The following is a 7,529-nucleotide window of genomic DNA, read 5'->3' as shown; positions in this document are numbered from 1 at the left end:
ATTGCCCGTGCAATAATTACTTAACTATGTGAAGCCTACGCTTTTGATGAAGAATGAATAATTTGTACACGAAACCACGGTACTTGTACTTGTACGTAGAAACATTTAGGTAAATGAACTCCAATAACTCAGAGAATGTCTTGGTTTGACTTGAAAATTATTAAAAACTCTCAAAATAATAATGTATACGTATATTGCGCATGTTCCCCACTTTTGTTAAGTAGCCAAATCATCGTAAAATACAATATTGCCACTTGATCACTGATTACTGTAGTCTTTCATATAAAACAACAATCAAGAAATTTTCAAGTGCATATTTTTTAGGTGAGTACATTTCTTTGTCCATCGCCGTTATTTACTGCGAAACAGAATCTTCTCAAACAATTTTGCTCTGGTATATACCTATCTCTTTATTCTCTTTGTTCTTAAAGACGGAAAATATTGAAACTACAACAGTTTCTTGAGGCTACAACGAGTAGGTGGGTCAATCTCAATCTCCGGATATTTGCCTACACAGTGGAATTTTGCACTAATCAGTTACAATCTGTGTCGCTTTAATGCGTTTTTGCACGCTTCGAAACTCAAAAGATTGAACTCTACGATAAATAACTGAACTTTAGAAATTAGGTCTCAGTTTTAAATAAACCCATTTACACTTTATTAGAATAATATAGGACGCAGGTATGGGAAATTCTTTTTCATACATGAGTAACCAAATTCCCATGTTCTGTAATTCTAGTTTGTCATGGATTAATATACTCGTAGTTGTATAATGATAGTTGTAATAAATAATAACACAGACATACCTATAACACAAAAATTAATAAACATTTAGAGCTCTCCGTTGCCATGAGAAATCTTTGGTGTTTAGAAAAAATTTCGATTTTACCACTTATAATTTCAGCAACGGGAACAGTACCGCAATCTCTTTTTAAAAATTTAAAAATTCTGGATTTAGGTAACACATTGGTAGTTGAAATTCAAAATAGTATATTATGATACGAGTCTTATAAGAAGCATTTTATCGCATGCACGACGAGCGTAGCGAGGAGTGCCCTAAAGGAGTAAGTGCGATAAAATGCCTTATAAACGAGATGTCATACAGTATTTTTTCTACTTTGCCACTTTTTCAATGAAAAAAAAATTTTAAATTTAAAACCGTTAAAGTTGAAGGATTCCACCCAAGGTCACGTCTGCGGTCTGCCCCGACACCACAGTATCCGTCAAAATTAAAAAATTAAATTTCACAAATTCTTAAATTCTTATTTAGAAACAACGCGACAGATGTTAATCGCTTTGTTTGTTTGTTTGTATTCAAGGGGCAAAAACAAAGACTAACATTAATAATGTTGGCAAAGTAAAGTGGGTATTGGTACCTACCTACTTCTCCACTCTAATCTTCAATGGAACGTATTTTTTACTTGTTCCTAAATGAAACCGTGCTGTAAGAGTTCTTCGAATGATTATCTTTCTTTAATAGTGCGTAAAATTTCCAGTTTTATAGAAAATATTCCGAACGAATTTATCTTCACCAGTTGCCAGATTAAGATATAGGTACATGTGAATATTCGAGATTTTCTGAGTTTAATTGAAGCTGCCACGACCCCTAGGAAGATGGGGAAGTAAAAAAAAACGTGTTATAGGTGAAGGTGACCCAAATGTTTTTTGTAGATTATTAAATTCTGAACGGATTTGGTCGTGTACAAAATTTTGGGAGGACCTCTGGTAGGACTAATATTTTTCACGAAAATGGGATAAGAAAGTTCGGCGGGACACGCGAATAAGCAGTTCAAATTCGCGCACTTGAAGCTCCCTGTTGCGAAACTGACGGTCCTATTTTTAATTTCTGAGATATATGATTTGATAATGAATAGAATTAAGTATCTTTAAAACGTTTAATGTTGTTATTAACCATGTGTCAGGCCTGTTGTTGCTATGAAAGTTTTGTCCAAGTAGGTAGATATTAAATGATATCCGATTTGCGAGAAAATCTGGATATTGCACTTTCATCTTTAAAATGAATTTATTTAGAAACACAGTACTTACCAAAAAGTTTGCGCCATGTGGGTAAAATGTTTATTATGTAATTGAGTTGAAAGAGAAAATTTTCGAAGTCACTAATAACATATTACAGAAAAAGTTGTCTCCTTATTCAGAAGGAAATTTCGAAAATTGTTTAAAAATAGATCTTAGAAAAAAATATTACTAGTTTAAAATTAGATTTACTCAAAAACTAAGGTTGGTAGAATTACCTTTTTGTACTTTTTGGTTTGCTTTATGATATGGTTTGCATCTTGCATCACGCAGCTTTAATCTTTGTCCCCAGGGCAAGGCCAGGGACATTCTTATGTTTGAGAGTTAACTGCAATTACGTTTACATGTTTTAATTAGCTATTTATTGGGCTCGTTTCTCTTTGGACTCGTGTCAGGCGGGTCTGGAGAAACTCAAAGGGGGTCGTCAGCAAACAAATACTCAAGTAATTGAATATGTGTATTTCACAATGAAGGTAGATAACAAATCGAACTGGTCGGATTGAACGCTGGGGAGAGGCCCAAGCCCAACAGTATATTGATATTATATTATAATCTATGGAACTTATGGAAACTGCAGTCCGGTCTCGCATCGGCCAGCCGCTGTTCTCCCTTCTACAAAGGGATAAAAGGTAGGAGTAGTTCACCCTTTGCCGCAGACACATACCACCCGTACTACTCCTACTTGTTAACAAAGTTGCCTAGCCTAAGTCTCTTAATGTTAACATACCGGTGTCCCAGAACTGCCGCATGATATTTTAATAGCGTATTCTAGAGTGAAAATCAAGACTAAAATTGAAAGAAAAAATGTCGAGGGTCCTATAGTATCTATACTGTAAGCGATTTTCGCTGACCAATCATAAGACCTTTGTTAATTGCTTTATTAGGTAAGCTCATTACTGTGTTTTATTTCCATGGATTTTCATAATACGATAAAATTCTTTGAATTATTTGGTCCGCTGTAATCGAATAATAAATTACATTGTGACATTTCTTAACGTCATTTTGACAGTAATATTTTTTCATAAAATCCAAAAGTGAACAGTTTTGAAAATGTTTACCGCTGCAGAGTACTATGATATGCTCATAGTTTATGGAGCATGTGGTGAAAGTGCTTACGCAGCCGTAGAAGCTTACGCTGCCGTTTTCCTGCAAATGTATTTTTGCGTTTGGTGAATCGCGCTAGGAATACGGGGAATTTAGTACCTCAAACTAAAGGAGTTGGTGGTGTTACACGAGAGGCTCGCACTCCATAAAATGAAGAGGCTGTTCTTCAGACTTTTGAGGAAGACGGAACGTTAAGTATTAGAAGCGTCGCTAGTATGTTTGACATTTCAAAAAGCACAACACAGCGGATTCTAAAGGATATAATCGGCAACACGCTTATCATTATACGCGTGTACAGAATCTCTTGCCTGAAGATCTTCCTCTCAGAGTGCAGTTCTGTGAATGGTTACTGCAACAAAATGAAGCAAATCCCAACTTTGTAAAAAGTATTTTATTTACGGATGAATGTTTTTTCTCAAGAAACGGAACATTTAACATTCATAATTATCATGTATGGGTAGACGAAAATCCACATCATGCAATTCATGTTAATGCATTTCAACATCGGTTTAGCATTAATTTGTGGGCTGGGATTTTAGGAGATTCATTGGCAAGTGTTGATAAACAAACGATTATCAGATAAAATATTTCAGGTTGTTCCGTTTAAATTTCCTCCAAGATTAAATGGTGAAGTCTATGCCAATTTTCTTAATGATGAATTGCCTGATCTTCTAGACGATGTGCCATTGCAATTCTTGGCACATCCCTGGTTTCAACACGATGGTGCTCCAGTGCATTATACAGGGTTATTCTAAATGATTGTAGTCGAAGTAGGCCATGTCCATGTTATTACATTTTTGCCGCTTTCATGTGAACTGTCAGTTTTGTCGCTGTCACTGTCATTTTTTAGGTGAAAAATGCGGTGATGAGGATTTTATTTATTTTTGTTAAATTAACGATTGAATCCGAATAAGTGAGTATAGACCGTTCACACGCGGGAGTTAAATTGGGTGCAAAACAACTCAATATGTTCACATCATTTTGATGTTTTTTTATGTGGAGCGGCAACCATAAATTTTACATACAGTTTTCACGCCTACTTCGACTACAATCATTTAGAATAACCCTGTACAACTCAAGCTCAACAAGTTCTTGATAGAAGATATCCTGATTCTTGGATAGGACGTGGCGGGCCAATAAATTGGCCGGCTAGGTCGCCTGACCTCACACCTTTAGACTATTTTTTGTGGGGTTACACGAAAAACTATGTTTATCGTGAACCGGTGAACTCTTTAGAACAACTGGATGATAGATTGCATGAAGCTTTGGCAACAATTACACCTCAAATGATTCAAGGCGCCCAAGCAAGCTTAATAAGACGAGCACGCCTTTGTATTCAAATTGGTGGAGGTCATTTTGAGCAATTATTATAAGAGTATCTATGAATTGTTAACTGTTATGGTTTTTGATTGTTTATTAAACTTTTTTTTTTAATTCTAAAAAATCAAAACAATATTGCTTTTCTGTTTTACCCTGCTTAAAAACCACCTTTTGTTAAGGCATTATTCCAATCAAACATGAACCTCAATATTTTTCCCTAGTTTCAAGGAGTGTATTAACGTTTGTCAGCTCAACATTTACGCTTTCATCTTTGGGTGACGTGTCTCAACGCAGCCATTAAAAAATAATGTCACATTGTCACTTCATTTCTGTCAAGTAGAGTGGACCTGCTAAATTTATAAGAATTTTGAAAAATGTAAATGTACGTTGTTTCCTAGCAACTAGTCGGATTACTTAATATACCTTAAAACAGGTTGAAAAAAGCTTCACACGATTGGTTAATTTCAATAGTTTACCATTTAAATACCCTACGGCCCTCGACATTTATTCTTTCAAATTTAGTCTTAATTTTCACTCCGGAATACGTTATTAAAATATCATGCGGCAGTTCTGGGACACCCGCGGGTATAAATTGTTGAATTTTATACAGGCTTATTCTAAATGATTGTAGTCGAAGTAGGCCATGCCCATGTTATTACATTTTTGCCGCTTTCATGTGAACTGTCAGTTTTGTCGCTGTCACTGTCATTTTTTAGGTGAAAAGTGCGGTGATGAGATTTTTATTTATTTTTGTTAAATTAACGATTGAATCCAGAAATATTGAATTGTTTTGCAATCAATTATTCTAAAAATATTGAGTTGTTTTGTACCCAATTCGACTCCTGTGTGTGAACGGTGTGTATATACCTACTCACTTATTCACATCATTTTGATGTTCTTTTATATGGAGCGACAACCATAAATTTTACATTCAGTTTTCATGCCTACTTCGACTACAATCATTTAGAATAACCCTGTATAAAAGTTGACGTTTTTGATATTTGACAAATTTGTCCCTCTTCAATTTTGTAGAATAATATTTACACTAAGGAGTGGCCAGTCACCCCTAGTACACATTTCTGCTCAATCAAGTTGAACTTGAATTTGATAATTTCCAACTGAAAATTCACATTAGACTTATAGGCATAAAATCTCATTACAACCAACTTTTTCCTATATTTCCAACGCAAACTCTATTTCGGATTTTTTAATGTCAAATTTGACACGTGATAACTTTTGCCAATCATATTTTCACCCTTTAGACAAGCAGCAATTATTATTGCTAAATTTTACGGTATGAACTTTTCGGTAAGCATTGTAAATTTGAAATAAACAAAGCCCAGGGTGATTCTGAAATAAGTTTGGAAAAAAACGATAATTGGTGATGATGAGAAGAAGCCATGGACAAAAATAGTAGGTAGTTTATTATAAGAGTTTTATAAGACACCATTTTGTCGCACGCGTTTTTTAGAATACGAGGAGCGCAGCTACGAGTGCTGTAAAGCAAACAAGTGTGACAAAATGGCTTATAAAATGAGTATAATACATTATTTTTTCTATTTTGCCTCTTAAATTTAAAAAAGTTCAAAACAATCCCAAGAAAATTATATTTGGCAAATAGAAGGGTTGGTAACGCTGGTAAGTAGTTCTGAATTTAAAGTGTCGTGAAATGCTGTGATCATGTAGCAAAACTCACTTTGAGTGTTATACTGACTGTGTTACAGGTGCAAAATAGAAAAAAAAATCCTCTTGTGAACCTAATCCGGGGACATACGGTATATAAAATTACGTCTTTTTAATTAAGTCTTTCTTCACTCTTCAGCGCAACTTTGGTACTGAATTTGTATAAGATTACGTAAATCGATTCTAAGGGTTTAAAGGGTATAAATTACATTCAACGTAAATGAACTACGGGGTCATTATAAATGATTGCCTCATCGCAGTAGGCGTTGATTATGTACTTGAATATGCGGCAAGCTTTATAACATGAGTGAGACTAGCATCGCCGATAGGTAGCGCTGCTGGCGATAGTGTAAATTTGTCTACTAGTTTATCTAACGTTGCGAAGCTAGCGGCACATACCAAATTTATGTGGGTTTTCAACGCCAACTGCGATGGGACAATCATTTATAATGACCAAATGACCCTGTATTAGTATGTAATTTTTAAATACAGACTGATCACAAAAAAACACCCCAGCTTGTATCTTTCCTATTTGATACTCGATTTCAACGAGTGATACATCAAATTAAAGGGGTCAAAAAGTACTATAAACTGGATAAAAAATGTTGCCCTTAGCGACCCTATTTTGCAAAGGTGAAGGGCCAACTTTATTTTTTTAAATGGCAATATAATTTTTTGGTACAGTTATATTCACTATGTTTTTCTGAGTTCAAAAATATAGCACCCCCTGTATATAACGACAAATAAAGTTTATTTCCAAAATAAACTTTTATTTGTTTGTGTTTCCATGGTTACAACAAGAATGTCTTAAGCAATTCATGGCCTGTTACAAATAAAGTTCTACTTATTCCTACTAATTTTTGAACTCAGAAAAACATAATAAATCTAACGCTACCAAAAAAAGTATGATGCCATTTAAAAAAATACAGTTGACCCTTCACCCTTGTAAAATCGGGTTGCTAAGGGCAACATTTTATATCCAGTTTATAATACTTTTTGAACCCTTTAATTTGATGTATCGTTCGTTGAAATCGGATATCAAATACGAAAGATATAAGCTGGGGCGTTTTTTTGTGATCAGTCTGTATATGAAATAATGAATATTTATTTTAAAAAAAAGTTAATATTTGTAATTAGTGCTCACATTTGAAAAAAAAAACTGGTTTGTATTACCTTTACTTTTCAAATACAAAACTCAAATGAAATTTGTCGTTGGATCTAGGATAATTTATGGAGTTGTGGCTACTTACTTTTGTACAAAATTCTTAGTAATTTGTACCTTCTTTTGCAAACTACCCAACAAAGTTGTTTACTCGGTCCAAATGTATATTTGACGTCTCCTTGATAACATTTCTTTCAAGATAAAGACGCACCCATAATATCGACAG

The 7,529-nt window shown here is 34.4% G+C and overlaps 1 protein-coding gene across 2 annotated transcripts in view; it reads left to right on the top strand.

The window, feature by feature from the left end:
• Rfk (Riboflavin kinase) overlaps nucleotides 1-7,529 on the top strand; it is a 35,829-nt gene that overhangs the window by 944 nt on the left and 27,356 nt on the right. Inside the window, exon 1 of one of the 2 annotated variants that reach the window (XM_069039064.1) lies at nucleotides 172-324. The exons of the other annotated variant lie outside the window; for it this stretch is intronic. The gene's annotated coding sequence lies outside the window, so the exon portion shown is untranslated. Of the gene's footprint in view, nucleotides 1-171; nucleotides 325-7,529 lie in introns of those variants that run through there. 2 annotated transcript variants of the gene reach the window in all.

The sequence above is a fragment of the Tenebrio molitor genome, chromosome 2 (genome assembly GCF_963966145.1).
Source record: "Tenebrio molitor chromosome 2, icTenMoli1.1, whole genome shotgun sequence".
Taxonomy (NCBI): Eukaryota; Metazoa; Arthropoda; class Insecta; order Coleoptera; family Tenebrionidae; genus Tenebrio; species Tenebrio molitor.
The sequence above is the reverse complement of the archived record's forward strand: the minus strand, read 5'-3'. Positions and strand labels throughout refer to the sequence as shown.